Source organism: Cebus imitator, unplaced genomic scaffold (genome assembly GCF_001604975.1).
Source record: "Cebus imitator isolate Cc_AM_T3 unplaced genomic scaffold, Cebus_imitator-1.0 Scaffold229, whole genome shotgun sequence".
Classification (NCBI taxonomy): Eukaryota; Metazoa; Chordata; class Mammalia; order Primates; family Cebidae; genus Cebus; species Cebus imitator.
In genome coordinates, this window is record NW_016107544.1 from 1690845 (window position 1) to 1708217 (window position 17373).

Consider the following 17373-nt stretch of genomic DNA (forward strand, 5'->3'; position numbering starts at 1 on the left):
TTTTTGAGAGGGAGTCTCACTCTGTCACCCAGGCTGAAGTGCAGTGGCACAATCTCAGCTCACTGCAACCTCTGCCTCCCTGGTTCAAATGATCCTCCTGCCTCAGCCTCCTGAGTAGCTGGGACTACAGGCATGTGCTGCCCTGCCTGGGGTAATTTTTGTATTTTTAGTAGAGACAGGGTTTGACCAAGTTAGCCAGCCTGATCTCAAACTCCTGACCTCAGGTGATCTGCCCGCCTTGTTCTCCCAAAGTGCTGGGATTATAGGCGTGAGCCACCATGCCTGCCTCCAAGAGAACCTTCTGCGATGGTGGACATGTTCTGTCTGTGCTATCCACATGTATCAGATAGCACAAGTTTATCTTTTTTTCACTTGTCCTCTACACTGTAATTTTATATTTATGCATGTTTGTCTGGGTTCAAATCTCAACTACGCCATTAGGTAGCTGTGTGATCTTGTGCAGTTTGCTTGACCTCTCTGTGCCTGTTTCATTTTTGAAATATAAATAATGATAGTAACTATCTCATAGTATATTTGAGATTAAATAAGAAAGGTTTATGTGCCCAGTGCCATGCCTAGTCCATACTAAGAATTCAATGAATTTGCCGTTATACTATTGACAATTTCATCCTCACAACGGTCCTATAAGGTTTATGGAAGAGGAAATCAAGGCTCTCACAGATAATAAATTGCAGCACTGGATTGAAATCCAGGTCAGTCCAAGTCCTCATGTGTCACTTGGACTCCCCAAAGAAACTGTCATGGCAGTATAGCAATTAGAGTGACCCGCTGCTGTAACAGACCTCCGAGGAGTGTGAAATATTATATTCATGTAAAACAGAGTGCTTTCTGAACTCTAGTAGTTGTCCTTCTGAGCTTCTGTAAAAAGAAACCCTGGCTGGGCTCGATGGCTCGTGCCTGTAATCCCAGTGCTTTGGGAGGCCGAGTCGGGAGGATCGTTTGAACTCAGGAATTTGAGACCAGCCTGGCCAACATGGCAAGACCACATCTCCACAAAATATTAAAAAATTAGCCGGACATGGTGGCTCATGCCTGGAGTCTCAGCTACTTAGAGGACTGAGGTGGGAGGACTGCTTGAGCTTGGGAGGTCTTGGCTGCCGTGAGCTAAGATTGCATCACTGCACTTCATCCTGGGGGACACAGTGAGACCCTGCCTAAAAAACAAACAAACAAACAAAAAAAAAAAAAACAAAACCAAATAAACCCCTCTGGAAATAGTTAAGGAGGTAATAAATAAAATTACAAATAATGGTAACAGGTACCTGTAGCCCCAACTGTCACAAACTTACCTTTTAGCCAGGCAACTTCCCCACTGGCTAAAAATTTAGCGTAAAAAAAAAAATAAATAAAATTAAAAAAAAAAAAATTTAGCGTAAGGAAGGAAAAAACTAAAAGCTTCACTCCAGTTACAAGCAAGCCTTTAAAGATGGACTTTGACAAGCTTGTTTTCCCTTGAACTGTTCCCATGGCCAGCTTTCCCAGAAAGGAATGACACTTGTCCTGAAACTCATCCCAGAGCCTCCAGGCCACATTTGTGCATTTGTGATGGGTGGGGTGGAGATGGAGGGATAAAGCTCTTGGGGGATTGAGATTGATGTTTATGACTCTGTCAGTCCTTGGTGCCTTTGATCTGTTACCCTGAATGGATGGGGCGGCAGGCATTGTTTGTGGGAGTGATTGAGTTTTTGTTTTATCAGATTCCTACACACAGAATGTAAGGGTGGAGAGTGGAGAAATTACAGTACAGGTTTGGAATTCGGAAGGGTTGGGTCACTTGTGCTGTGGGAATTTGTCAAACTTGGGTTTTACTTGTGGGGGCTAGATTCTGGGCTTGGGTGGGAATAGGGGGTGTGGACTGCTGGCTCCACTCTGCGACCCTGGCCCCATCAACATTGCCCTCACGTAGTCCCGGCTCGTAGCCAAGTGGTGCACTTGGACTGAACATAGTTAGGCCTCTGTTGGGGGCCAGAGGTCCAGAGAAGAGATGAAAAAGGCAGACTATCTCTCAACAAAGCATAAAATGTCCCGCCCCCCAGCTGCTTCGACAATGAGCTGGAGGGGTCCCGGTGGGCGACTGTTGGTGGATAGAGCCCAGAGCCGCGGGCCTTGGCATATGGCATTGCCCCAGCCATGGCGTTGACCCTCCCTGCCCTGGCCACCAGTGTCTGGGCTGCTTGGATCTCCACTGCACAGAGGCCTGTCATGGCAACAGCCGGCGGGTGGGAGGGGATGGGGGCCTGGGAGGGGGCGGGGAGATTCAGCTCAGCCCTGCCTGCCTGATGGGCTGAGATGGATGGGCTGCCGGCCATGTGCCTGAGGGCCCCCTCCCTGCCTCTCCCTGGGGTCTGTGGAGGAGCTTGGGGGCACAGCCTGGGGAAAAGCAGGAAGGTTTTGCTTTCTGGACAGGCTGAGAGCTGGGACATTGGTGGGGGATGGGGGGGACCCAAAACTGTAGGTGTCCCCAGCCAGAAACCCCCCTACCCACTCTACCTCCCATACCCCCCATGAAACAGAATAAGCCCAGAGACTGGCCATAGCATACTCAGTTTTCTTGGAAATGCCTGGAGGGGAAGATTCAGCAGAGTGACTTACTTGGACCCCAGCTGAGCCAGGACCCCATCTGAGCAGATGACCTTTTTCCTCCCAACTGTCTCTCCCCGGTGAGATTTTTTGACAGGTGGCCCATCTGTCCCCCAGCGTCTCCATGGTCATCAGCTGGAAGGAGCTGAATGGGGGCGTTTGATTTGCAAATGTTAGGGGTGTTCTCTGCCCAGCTGGGAAGTGGAGCTGAGTCCTGGCTGGACTGCAGAGTGGTTGCACCGGCTTGGGGGTCTGATGTCGTGTCACCCAAGTCACGGGTTGGCTCCCAGCTCAGGGCTGAGCCTGCTGTTGAAGCATCTGCCTTCTCCTCTATGTCTGCAGATCTCAGCCTTACGACTGTCAAAGGCGTTTGTGGTCAGTACGGAGCAGAGAGAAGACTGGATTCGTTTTCTTGGTCATTCACCGACACGGGTATACCAAGACACATTTCTGGTATCTAAATCGGAACGTTGAAGGCTGAACTACTTAATGACACTTCCTCTACCTAACGGATAAGTAGAAGGACAGTGTCTTGTGGTTGCTGTCAGGTTCAGGCTCTGGTGAAAGGCATGAGTTGAGGCTGTGCTGGACTTAAATTCAGCACCTTATAGGAAGCACCGAGCTTTTCTATGGACAGGTAAAGGACTGATAACCTGGCTTTGCTTGGCTGTGGGTCTGGATATAATTGCTTGATGTCTTTCCAGATACTCTTCTCTTGGCGCTCACGCTGTTTCCCAGTTCTAGATTCTTTTGTTCATATATAGAGATTTGAAATCACGGCCTGCATGAAAGTGGGACAAATACTGGGAAGCCGATCACCTCAAAATTAGAATCAACTAAAAATCAGGACACCTAGATAGACTTGGAACCATCCAAGGGAGTCGTGTGGGAAAGGAGGCGCTGGGACTCAGCAAGAGTCTTAAGACATTGTTGGGATCTCTTTGATAGAGCACCTTAAGTGGAAATTATCAAATGGCTCTTTAAAATTTGCACCCTTTTGTTTGGTTAGCCTACTATAGATAACCTTTATTAAACCTGATCTGAAATTACAGCCATGGCCTGGCGCTTCTTTGATGCTGTGGCTGTTTCATTTCCTGTTTATGCTATGGTACATGTTGCACTAGGAGATAAAGCACTTCTGAGGGATATTAAGACATAAAAGTCCCTTGGCTATTTGCTGGCACTGTTTTGATGTTTTCTTGCTCCCTAGAAATTAGCATATCCTTTTCAAAGGCTGCCTCTGATGAGAGTAATCCTTTGCCATGATGTATTTGCTAAAAGTCATCAATGATAGTATATTGTGTAAAGAAATGACACATAAAAGGCATAATGCTAGATTATTGATAATGAGGCAACTTGTGTAACGTTGCTTTTGGCTTTTTTAAAACATATTTTGACACCATAAATACACTGGGTTTATATTAATGAGGATTTAATGCTTCTGAGGTTTTAAAGAAACTTGCACAGAGCAACTTTTCAAAGGAAAGCGTTAGTAGGGGGCAACGTTTTTACTAATTTTACTAAGTTATGTTCCATAATATCAAAACATTTTATTGTCTTGGAAATAAGAAGTGATCGCAAGCTTTTTGCTTTTGTTCTCACAGCTTGCAGCTAATGAATAAGTACCGCATGGAACCAATTTGGAGAAAGTGTTTTGCCCACATACCTAGAATTAAAAAAAAATTAAGCAAGGAGAAAGGAAAAGGGTATGAAAGAAAAGCAGGAAAGAATAAAGAGAAAGACATAATAGAAGAAAGCAAAGAGAAAGAAAATAAAGGAAGTTGACAAAGATAAAAAAGGAAAGGCATGAAGGAGAGAAATAAAACAAAAAAGGAAGAATAAAGCAGAGAGAGAAGAAGGCAGGAGGGAGAGGGAGGGAGGGAGGGAGGGAAGAAGGAAGGGAGGGAGGGAGGGAGGGAGGAAGGAAGGAAGGAAGGAAGGAAGGAAGGAAGGAAGGGTTAAGGAAAAGAGGAACAAAAAATAGGGAAAGACAGAAAAAGGAAAGAAGGATGAAGAGGACAGAGTGAAGAGAAAGGCAAGAAAGGTAAAAGTAAGAGAAAGGAGTAAGGGTGAAGGAAAGAAGAAAAAAACAAAAGAAAAACAAAAGAAGGAAAAGAAAAGATAGGAAAGGAAAGAGGGGGGAGGGAAGGAGAAAGAAAAGAAGGAAGAAGGAAGGAAAGGAAGGTTCTGCTGGCTGCCTGTTGATAAGGTATTCAAGAGAAGGGCTCTGTAAAAACTCAAGTTCAAAGTCCATTTAGGAAAAGCATTTTTAATTAAGCTTATCTGAATCAATCAATAGACTTATCCTTAGTTTCAAGTTAGTTATCCTGGGAGTTTAAACTTGGAAGGAAGCTGAGCTCCCATTTCTGGGTCATGTCCATTTCTAGGCAGAGCTGTATTCAAACTTATTCCTGTTAAGATCATTCTCGAATTGTAGTTACTTCAGTTATGATTCAGTACTGAGAGATACTTAACTGTTCTTCCCTGATTGCTGAAAAGTATGAAAGAACTAAGCTGTATGTAACACTCTAGCCAAAGAAATTTTCTTCAAACCACTGTTTTCACGCTGATGTGACTGTCAATTAATATTAAGCCAAAATTTAAGATACCCTCAGCAGTAACATTTTCTTCGAAATCTGCATTTTTTAAAAAATGCAACGTTTCAAGTTTTCAGGTTTTTTTTTTTTCTTTTTTGGTCTGGTTCTCCGTGTGTTAAACATGTGTTAGTTTGTCTGTTTAAGAATTGAAATCTTCTTAATTACAGACATACTGTTTTTGGATGGTGGTTTAAAATATTTTTCTCTTGGATGTTTGATTCCAATTTGGCTATTAGAAGATCTGGGAATAGGCTGGGCAGGGTGGCTCATGCCTATGATCCCAGCACTTTGGGAGGAAGAGACAGCAGATGACCTGAAGTCAGGTGTTTGAAACCAGCCTGGCCAACATAGTGAAGCCTTGTCTCTACTAAAAATACAAAAAATTAGCTGGTGTAGTGGTGTGCACCTGTAGGCACAGCTACTCAGGAGGCTGAGGCAGAAGAATCACTTGAACTCAGTAGGCAGAGGTTGCAGTAAGCCAATATTGCACCACTGCACTCCAGCTTGGGCAACATCTCAAAAAAAGAAAAAAATAAAAAAGAAGATCTGGGGGTCTGGGGGTGACAAAGGGGATCGGCAGGTGATGTGAAGAAGAACAACACTGGGTATCATGCCTCCAGCTGCTGGAAGTTTCCAAAGACCCTTTTGAGGCATGTCTCCTGAGTGAACATATTGATGCAAGCTCACCTTTACAAATTTAAACCTAGGAAATGATCAAGGAAATTCACTGACTAAGATGGGGACCAGGAAGAACTGCTCTTGTGCTCACCATCACCACACCGTCATTAAGCACCTCTGATACTTGCCCTAGATGAGCAAACCTGTTATATTCTTGAGCCACTCAATGACAAAAGAATGGACTCAGACTTCTCTCTGATCAATCATTATGCCTGTAAAGAGATTTAAAAAGCGAGAGGTTTTGAGCCTTGCATTACAGTTTCTGGAATTGGAAAGCTGGGGGTCTGGATGTACCTGAGAAATGAGATTTGTTGAGCTTAGGGCTTAATTCACATAAGGGACTCAGATTACTGTCTCAGCAGTCTCAGCAGTTATGTTCCATTTATTGTCTCCGCAAAGAACAAGAGAGTTATGTACTTCCCCTCCAAATCAACTTCGTTGTCTTCCAAATGCCCACTTCTTAGCTTGGAAGGACGTGTTTACTTAAAGGGGTTTATTTATTAGAAATTCAGATCTCAGCTGGGCACCATGGTTCACGCCTGTAATCCCAACACTTTGGAAGGCCAAGGCGGTGGGTCGCTTGAGGCCATGAGTTCGAGAGCAGCCTGGCCAACATGGTGAAACCCCTTCTTCACTAAAAATATGAAAATTAGCTGGTGTGATGGTACACACCTGTAATCCCAGCTACTTCAGGAGGCTGAGGTGCAAGAATCGCTTGAATCTGTGAGGTGGAAGTTGCAGTGAGCCGAGATTGCGTCAGTGCGCTCCAGCCTGGGTGACAGACCAAGAATCTGTCTCAAAAAGAAAGGCATTTAAATCTCTCTAGTCAACTCTGTCCAGCAGCAAGATATTTACCTCTGCAGAGAATATTGGTTCCATGACTGAAATGGGCTACAATGATGCTTTTCAACCTCACTGTGGTTATTTATTTTATTTTGCGTTAATTTTCAATCAATTGCCCGCCAATATGCTGTTCTACTGCACAAGAGTGGTGTCAGGTGTCACCAACATGGCTCACCATGGGAATCAGACAGCTCCAGAAGTGATCTATTCACTGTTCAATGAGACAAGTCCATTGATCATTTGGGATCATCCAAGATCTTGTGGCAAAGTCAAATCAGTTTATGGACCAGCATCGGTTTGTGGACCACACTTTGAGTCCTTGGTCTAGAGGAGGCATTCTCAGTAGGTCTAATTTTTACTTCAAGTGTCGCAAGTTACTTTGTTACAATGTAATGGATGCATAATTCTGTTGATTATGGACATCATAATAATGGGAAGGAATGCAAGAGGTTATCATCTTGGTCTCTATGTTAATCAGTGGATTAGGGTGGATTCCAATGTATCTCTATAAGAGTGCCAAGCCAGTCACGAATTACAAAAACTGACGTATCATCGAGAGTTATGGCAACTGTGAATTATTATAGTGGTTAAGAGCTGTGGCTCATGCCTATAATCCCAGCACTTTGGGAGGCTGAGGCAGGCAGATTACCTAAGGTCGGGAGTTCGAGACCAGCCTGACCAACATGGAGAAACCCTGTCTCTACTAAAAATTACAAAATTAGCTGGGCGTGATGGTGCATGCCTATAATTCCAGCTACTCGGGAGGCTGATGCAGGAGAATCACTTGAACCCAGGCTGCAGAGGTGGCAGTGACCTGGCAGATGTTGCGGTGAGCCGAGATCACGCCATTGCACTCCAGCCTGGGCAACAAGAGCAAAATTCCAACTCAAAAAAAAAGAGCTGTGGTTTTGATGGAGATAAGTATTTTTCATTTTGTCCGTGAATAAATTTTTAGCAAGGAAGAAGGCAAGGAGGGAGGAGGAAGGTATGAGCAAGAGTATTATTATTTGCATTATCACATTAAAAATGAATAAATTCTATGTGTTATCCTAAGCCATAAAATCATGTTCATCTTTGCTCATTCATCAAGAATACATTCTTGCCTTACTGAAATTACCTGTGGAGTAGAGATATGGGGAAAAATCAACACATTTTTTTTAAAGTTCATTATTCTGAAAAATTATGGTAACCTACTTTATTCCTTTTCCCTTGTAATATAACCAATTATGTTATCCGTAACTTGACTATTTCATTTCTTATAGATGTATAGAGTGTTTCCGGGAATACCATGCCCATCTCCCAGAAGGCTGCCCTATTTCCATTTATTCCTCCCAGCACTAAAAAATTAAATTGCATGCCCTATGGCATTGGAGCATGCCCACTTTATGGCGGTATGTTGCATGCTGTAAGTACCATGCCATGTTTTACAGCAGCATCCACCACCAGATTTTTTTGGCAGTCATTTCCCCAACCACCTACAGCCACAAGAGGAGTATAAACAGCTTGATGGTTTTTCTTTTCCCTAGTCTATTTCAAACCCACTGACATACCTTCTGAGAAGTTGGGAGGGACCATTGAATGGTCTTAGCACTTCTTCAACAAGGGTGCTTCCACGAGAACGGAATGCAGGTGAAGTTGGAGGCTTGCCAGGCCTTGCAGCAATGTTTTATGGATCTGTATTTAAGACGCACCTACGAGGAGATAGCTGTGGTAGATCCTACCCTGAACATGATTGGTATCGGACTCTGAGAGAAGAGCTCATAGCAGGAGTGGAGAGAGTCCCAGCTGGGCATTCTAATGATCTGGATAACAGTTTGATATTCAACAATCTTGTGATCTTGCTTCAGGTATGACCCGACCACTTCATTCATTCCTTTTTAACCGAGGGGGGACGGCTTCCCTCCTCCACATACCTACTCCTCTTTCTTCCACATACTCCACAAACTTCAGAGGATGTTGGAAGATTATTAATGTGCTCAAGATCCATAAAGGACCTAGGAGTGCTTGGATGTGAGGACAAAGTACACTTATGTACCTCACAGGCTTATTGAAAGATGTGCTAATTAATAAACAGGGATGCTTTGAAAATGGCAAGCCTGATGTTATAATAATTGGCAAGCTCCTTCATGTTCTGGCTTCCTCATCTGCAGAATGGGGATAATCACACTCATCTCGTGGGGGTGTTGGGAAGATCAATGTTAACTCTGTCCTGCGTTGTGCTTTTAAATCAGGAACACTATGTAGAATGTGGTGCAACTGGACATCAGGTGAACCCTGTGGGTCAGAATTTCCATCTATGGCTCCCCTCATTATGTAGGAAAAGTGAAGATGATATTTTTAATATTATTTATTTTTCATTTTATTTTAGGTTCTGGGATACATGTGCAGGACGTGTACATTTGTTACATAGGTAAATGTGTGCCAAAGTGGTTTGGTGCAGCTATCAACCCATCATCGAGGTATTAAGCCTCGTATGCATTAGCTATTTATCACGATGCGTTCCCTCCCCTCACTTTCCTGAACAGGCCCCAGTGCGTATTGTTCCTCTCCCTGTGTCCATGTGTTCTTATTGTTCAGCTCCCACTTGTAAGTGAGACCATTTGGTGTTTGGATTTCTGTTCCTGTGTTAGCTTACTGAGGATAATGGCTTCCAGCTCCGTCTGTGTCTCTGTGAATGTAATGATCTTGTTCATTTTTATGGCTGCATGGTATTCTATGGTGTATATGTACTACATTTTCTTTACCCAGTCTTATCATTGATGGGCATTTGGGTTGATTCCATGTCTTTGCTATTGTGAATAGTGCTGCAATGAACATACATGTGCGTGGAAGAATATATTTGATCTTAAAAACTGTCAAAAGAGAAAAAAAGAGTGCCTTCCTAAAAATTTTTCTCTTTTTAAAAAATTACATGTGAATGTATGTGTTCTTTTTAGCTTCTGGGAAGACAAAAAGAAACCCATAGAAATAGGGCCAGAGACACTGTGTATATCCCACTAACCCTCCCCACAAAGAGTGTATGACTTAGGATTAGGTTTTTCCACAAAGGACAAAAGACCCCAGATAGCAATCTCTTCAACTATGAAGAAGCTTCATTACTTTTTCTCCCATGAGGAATCTGGAGTTTGGCTGTTCATGTCTGATAGAGTGGTTAACCCCTCCACAAATTCCTCCTAGATTTAGGTACCTTCTGGTTCACTAGTCTGCCATATCTTAGGTACCTTGGGGTCCCCAAGATCCTTTCAGGAGATCTGAGGTCAAAACTGTCATCATGTAATACAAACATGTAATAATAACAATTTGCCTGTCACTTTCATCCTCTCGAGGTTGAGTACACAGCAGAGTGTTTCAGAAGCTACATGTGTAGTGAGGTCACTGCTCCAAAGGCTAATGCATGTGTGCTTGTCATAATAGTACTTTATATATTTATTTAAATGGAGTCTTGCTCTATCGCCCAGGCTGGAGTGCAGTGCTGTGATCTCGGCTCACTGAAACCTCTGCCTCTCCAGTTCAAGCGATTCTCCTGCCTCAGCCTCCCGAGTAGCTGGGATTACAGGTGCACACCACCAGACCAGCTAATGTTTTGTCATTTTTAGTAGAGACAGGGTTTCACTGTGTTAGTCAGGATGGTCTCAATCTCCTGACCTCGTGATCTGCCCACCTCAGCCTCCCAAAGTGCTGGGATTACAGGTGTGAGCCACAGCACCTGGCCAATACTCATACTTTAAATTTCTCTCTGTCTCTCTCTTTTTATTTTTTATTTTTTTATTTTTTAAGATAGAGTCTTGCTCTGTCACCCAGGCTGGCGTGCAATGGCACAATCTTGGCTCACTGTAACCTCTGCCTCCCAGATTCAAGTGATTTCTTGTCTCAGCCTCTGAGCAGCTGGAATCATAGGCATGTGCCTCCACGCCTGGCTAATTTTCGTATTTTTAATAGATAAATAGATAAATTTTTATCTTAACTTCTAATACTGTAACCTACATATGTAAAAGCTCTTTGTTGATCTTTAGGGTTGTTGAAGAGTGTGAAGTTGTTCATGCTGCTCTGATAAAATACTATAAACTGGGTAACTTGTCAACAACAAGATTTATTTCTCACAGTTCTGGAGCCTGGGCAGTTCGAGATCCAGGCACCAGTATCTGTGGGGTCCGGTGAAGGCCACTTTCTGGCTGACAGATGGTAACTTTTCACTGTGTCCTCACATGGAAGGGTGGGACTAGCCCTCTGGGCTCTGTTTTATAAGGGCACCATGGATCCCATTCATGAGGACTCCACCGCCATGATAAGATCACCTCCCAAATACTATCACTTTGAGAGGCATGATTTCAATATAGCAATTCTGGGGGGACACAGACATTCAGACTATAACCAGGGGGTCCTGGCTGGGCGCGGTGGCTCACGCCTGTAGTTCCAGCACTTTGGGAAGCCGAGGTGGGCAGATCACCTGAGGTCGGGAGTTCAAGACCAACCATCATAAAAGCAACATGGAGAAACCCCGTCTCTACTAAAAATACAAAATTAGCCAGGTGTGGTGGCACATCAGGAGGCTGAGGCAGGATATTCACTTGAACCCAGGAGGCGGAGGGTGCAGTGAGCCAAGATCTCGCCATTGTACTCAGCCTGGGCAACAAGAGCGAAACTTCATCTAAAAAAAAAAAAAAAAAATAGATATATGGGGTCCTAAGACCAAAAGTCCTGAAGATCTAAAGTAAGACTCTTGTCCTCATAGAATGGAAGTGTTCCTCTAGTTCAGGCCATCAAGTCTGCATTGCAGCAAGCAGGAAGGAGGAAAGGGGAAGGATGAGAGCACAGTCCCTTCCCTTTGAAGGTGTTCCCAGCATGGCACATACAGCTTCCTGTACCTCATTGGCTAGTGCTTAGTCACTGCAAGAAAGGATGGTCATCATAGCCATCAGGCCACATACCGAACTCGAAAGAGCTGGGGGAGAGTGCCATACCTGAGAAAATAGGCAAGAAGTACTATTAGCAACCTTTGCTACTAGTGAAAAGTGCAAAAAACAATATTCCTGCTCATGAGAAATGTGCCCCCCCATCTGCAGAGCACAGATGGCTTTCCTTCCTCAGGTGGCTCTGAGGGCTCCCGTGTCTCCCGAAGCCCTCACCCCCACATACTTGGCTGCAGAGGTTGTCCTAATTTTAATTCACCTTCAAAACTTGGTTTGCCCTGTAAAGTGATCTTGAAAGCTGAGCCCAAAAGGTCTCTGTGACTTGGTCCAATCTCTGAGTCTCTCCGGATAAGTAAGGGCAGATGGGGAGTCATTATTTTCCAAAGAGAATCATAGTGGAGTTTAGTGAAAAAGAACTGGGGTGAAAATTCTTTCATGTGGGCCAGGCTCCATGGCTCATGCCTGTAGTCCCAGCACTTTGGGAGGCTGAGGCGGGTGGATCATGAGGTCAAGAGATCGAGACCATCCTGGCCAACATGGTGAAATCCCATCTCTACTAAAAATACAAAAATTAGCCAGGGGTGGTGGCATGTGCCTCTGGTCCCAGCTACTCGGGAGGCTGAGGTGGAAGGATCGCTTGAACCCAGGAGGCGGAAGTTGCAGTGAGCTGAGATTGTGCCACTGCCCTCCAGCCTGGCAACAGAGCAAGACTCCGTCTCAAAAAAAAAAAATAAATAAAAATTCTTTCATGTGGTAAGAAATCTAGAAGAAAAACGAGGTGAGCTAACTAGAGCATGAACTGGCTGACAAGCAAGAATGTGGCCAAGACTTGAGGGGTTGCCTTGGGCCAGATGGATCAAATAGTTTTGCTCAGACCAAATCTTTAACCTTGATCTTCCACCTTGCAAATATATGCTGTGTGTCACAAGACACACTCAGTGAGAAGCACAGGTGGTTCGACTCAACTCGCCCCATCCCATGTTGGAAAAGCACCTCCTAGTCTGTGCTCTTTGGATGACAGGTCCACAGAATGATCTTTATCTTGAGTTTTCTGGCTTTTTTCAGAGGGCACATGGGGATTCAGGTCATGTGCATCAACTGTTACAAACTTTTATGCATAGAACTCTCTTTCTCCTAACCGATTCCATTAAAAAATCTATGGTTCTGGTTGGGAGTGGTGGTTCATTCCCATAATCCCAGCACTTTGGCAGGCCGAGGCAGGCGGATCACCTGAGGTCAGGAGTTCAAGACCAGTGTCCAATATGGTAAGACCCTGTCTCCACTACAAATGCAAAAAGTAGCCGGGTGTGGTGGTGGGTGCCTGTAATCCCAGCTACTCAGGAAGCTGAGGCTTGAGAATCACTTTAACCTGGGAGGTTAATGTTGCTGTAAGCCAAGATTGTACCATCACACTCCAGCCTGGGTAAGACTCCGTCTCCAAAAATAAAAAATAACAAATAAAAATCTGTGGTTCTTTGGCCTGGAAAGACAATCCACTTTGCTCATTTGTTCTCTTACCTTTTGCTAAGATTGTTTCTTGAGGTTGTCATGAAACGTGGCTAAAATGTATTTGGTTATTTGCATTATTTAGCACATTTTCTAGCCTTCAAAGTATATGTGAATTGATGTTTCTTATTTTGCAGTCCTACCCACCACCTCCCTCTACCTTCTTTTTACCAAAGACAATGACCTCCCTTGAAAGACATGATAATGTCTTGATTGATTTCTACTGGGAGACAATTTTTCCAAGAATATTTCCCAGGGTCCCAGCGCAGGCCATGCTTCGCCAGGTATCCAGGTAAAGTGGCCTTCCTTCCCACCCACCTGTCCTACCATCGTCAGTCCCTCTCTGATGATTCTGAGACTATTCTTGGCAAGACGGGAGCCTCAGCATCAATGAAAGTTGACTGTGGGTTGTGTGAAGTTTGGCATCATAAAAGCAAAAACCCTAAACTCTTTTAGACAAATCCAGGCTCAAAGTCAGACTTGTAGAACAGCAGGTACAGGCTGCAAGTAACAACAAAGGAGACAAAAGAAAATGTTTCCTTTAAGCTTTCCGGAAGGCATTGTAATTATGTAACCTCTCCTCCCTCCCAACCACAACTAAACAATGCTGAGCATCTTACTTAAAGAGTGAGCATTTCACACTGCAAACCAGCCCCCTGCAGGAGTCCTCTAACCTGTTTCAAAAGTTTCCTTTCAACCTGGACCATTCAATTCTGTCTTTATTCCTGGGCTTTTATCCATGTAAGTATGGCAGTGCTCTCTGGAGAAGAGATGAAAATCAATGACTCACCTGCCTGCAAACCAGACTCGGTTAACCTGGCTTGAAAGGGAAGAGTGTATTTCCCTCAGCCTCTCTTTGCCTGTCACTAACCCTTTACTTCTTTCCTAAAGAAAACACGCTAGGGTTTTGCAGCACAGAGGGAAAAACCTGGGACCCGTTTGATAAAAGAACATTCCCAAGGGTCTTGGATGCTTTAGGAATCAGGCTCTTCAGGACAATGTGGAAATAAGGCCATATCAATTTTCTGGGTGGCTGAAAACTTTCTAGCCATATTTTGGCATCTTGATTGGCAAATGTGTCCTAGAGTTGCTGGCCGGGCCTAGCTAAAGTAAACTCAATGTCTGTTGGATCTGTTTTTTTTGTTTGTTTGTTTGTTTGTTTTTTAACTCTTGTTGCCCAGGCTGGAATTCAATGGCCCGATCTCAGCTCACTGCAACCTCCGCCTCCTGGGTTCAAGTGATTCCCGTCTCACTAGTAGCTGGGATTACAGGCACGCACCACCACACCCTGCTAATTTTTTTGTATTTTTAGGAGAGACAGGGTTTCACCACGTTGGCCAGGCTGATCTGGAACTCCTGACCTCAGGTGATCTACCCACCTCGGCCTCCCAAAGTGTTGGGATTACAGGCTTGAGCCATGGCGCCCGACCTGGTCTGTTGTGTCTTTTAAGCAAGTGAAGCCTGTCAGGAATAGTGGCATAGAGTGGTTAAGGATGTGGGTTCTAAATTCAGATGGTCTGGGTTCGACTCCCAGCACTAGCATTCTCTAACCACATGACTTTTTTGTTCTCCTATCTCCCATGGCAGCTCGAAACTGTCAACTTTTTTGTTTTCTATTCAGTTTTGTACTTTTTTTTTTTTTAAAAGAGGCAGGTAAACTTTTCTTATAGGAAAATCGTCACAGCCCTTCTTTTGTTTATTTATTTTTTACATTATTTTGAGAGAAGGTCTTACTCGGGTGCTCAGGCTGGTGCCCAGGCTGTAGTGTAGTGGCGGGATCACGGCTTACTGCAGTCTCTACTTCCTGGGCCCAAACGATTCCTCCCACCTCAGCCTCCCGAGTAGCTGGGACTACACGTCGGTGCCACCATGCCTAGATGACTTTCGTATTTTTTGTAGAGACGGGGTTTTGCCAAGTTGGCCAGGCTGGTCTTGAACTCCTGACTTCAAGCAATCCCTCTGCCTTGCCCTCTGAAAGCGCTGGTACTACGGGCATGAGCCACAATGCCCACCCCCTTCCAACCTTTCTAAAGCCTCCTTGTCAGGCTGGTGCAAAGCTCTTAACCATCATTTGAGCAGCACATGACTGAGCTCATGATCCCGCCCCTTCCCTCCATTCTCTTCTCTCCAGATCCACTGTAAATTCCCTCTCCCCACCCCTCATCTCTACTTGTCCTCTGTTAAGTCACATCCTTGTTCTGGTCACATAGCACTCCTATAAGGAGCTTCTGAATGCCCATTCTTCCAGGGAGCCTGCTGGGATTGATCCCTGCCTTTCCTTTTCTGCAGCTGGAGCTCCCTTTGCCACCTGTCTCCCTCATACCATCTTGATTCTTTGTTTCTATTTTACTCCTTAGAGTTGCTGCTTGTGTTTCCATCTCAGACTGTGAAGTCCTGGAGGGCAGGACATTGGCTCTGTAATTTTCTAGATTAACCTTTGATGATGGTGATCATCATCAGAGATGCTGTGGCCTGAAGGGATGCTTTTCTTTTGATGAGTCAAAATGAAAAGCCCTTCCCGCATGGCTCCGCAGGGGTTTCCATGCTCTGGGTTGCTCTGTCCTAAACCGTCATCGCTTCTGCTCTTGTTACTTCAGTCTCTTGTTTCTTCCAAGTGACACACCCTGATGCTTGAGCGCCCTGACTTCACCTGGCCCTCTCATTTATTTACACGGACCCATTGCCTAGAGCAAGCACCTGTTTCAGATCCAGCTTAATTCTCCTTATTCACCAGGCTCACCTGCTGGACTATATAAAGAGCCACCCTCTCCCTCACCCTGGGCTCTGAGGTTCAGCCTTCCCTGTTATTCCCCTTTCCTAGGCCAAGAGGTTGATTGGCTGTCTAGGGAAGGTGGGTTTAATGACAACTTTATAGCAGCACCAGGGAACATCACACCAAATGTGGTTTGTTACTTCTCCTGCCCCTTTGCCTATGGCATGGATGGTGTGGCAGCTCCAAGGCTTGCTCACATTTGTGTGTGTGTGTGTGTGTGTGTGTGTGTGTTTCTTTTTTTTTTTTTTTTTGAAACAGAGTCTCACTCTGTCACCCAGGATGGAGTGCAGCGGCACCATCATAGCTTACTGCAGCCTTGACTTCCTGGGCTCAAGCGATCCTCCCACCTCAGCCTCCCAACTAGCTGGGACTACAGGTTTGTGCCACCATGCCTGGCTAATTTTTTAATTTTTGCAGAGATGAGGGTCTCAGTATGTTACCCAGCCTGGTCTCAAATTCCTGGGATCAAATGATCCTCCTGCCTTGCCCTCACAAAGTGCAAAGTTTACAGGCATGAGCCACCATGCCCGGCCTTTCTCATGATTCTTCACCCTGGCCTTTGTGTTGGAGTCCTTTTCACCCCCCCCCCCGACTTTGGGCTCAGCTGCATCACTTGCAGTTAATGAGGCGTTAGTGGATGTGACGTAAGCAAAGACTGAATATGTGCTCGTGTGGCTGGTCTTGTCCTCCTGTACCTCTTCTCTTGCCGTGAGAATGATGGCCCCTGGCTGGCTGCTGGCCTTTCAGCACAGAATCCAGAATGGATACACATTGAGCAGACCCAAGTCCAACTCACAGCAAGAAGACTAGCCTAGCTGGACGGCAGCTTGAAGCAGGGCACTCTTGGCCTGTCAGCCTCGATGGACTGAAGCACAGCTCCCACAGAAATGGGAAAACAAAGATAAATGATCCCTGTCTTCAGCCACTGAGTTGTGGGGTAGTTTGTTATGCAGCAGTATTGTGGCAAGAGCTAGCTGGGACAGAAGGCAGATAGGTGTTCTCTTGAATGCCAACACTGTTCAATTGGTAGCGATTGAGCAGAGTACTCCACTGAGCGGAAAATGATTGTGAGGAATTTGGGCTGAGTATGGAAGAATTCCAGGACTGATTAGTCACTACTGCCATAGGAGTGGTGGCACAAGTGACAAATAGCTGCTATCCTGGGTCTAAAGCCTCTCTAGATGATTTATCTTGGGGCTGAATGCAGGAGTGTGGCTCACTGAACAGTACTGATATATGCAGGAGTAGATGACACATCCTCTGGGGTTTGCATATTTATTAGTGTCTCAGGCTGTCACCTGTACGCAAGGTACCAGTAGCACATGCTGCTTCTTAGAAAAATGCACTGCCGGCAGGGCGCGGTGGCTCACGCCTGTAATCCCAGCACTTTGGGGGACCGAGGCAGGCAGATCATGAGGTTAAGAGATTGAGACCATCCTAGCCAACATGCTGAAACTCTGTCTCT

At 45.0% G+C, this 17373-nt stretch overlaps 1 pseudogene; it reads right to left on the reverse strand.

The window, feature by feature from the left end:
- Positions 1-2330, reverse strand: part of LOC108281681 — a 22823-nt pseudogene extending 20493 nt beyond the window's left edge.
- Positions 2331-17373: the final 15043 nt, after the last annotated feature.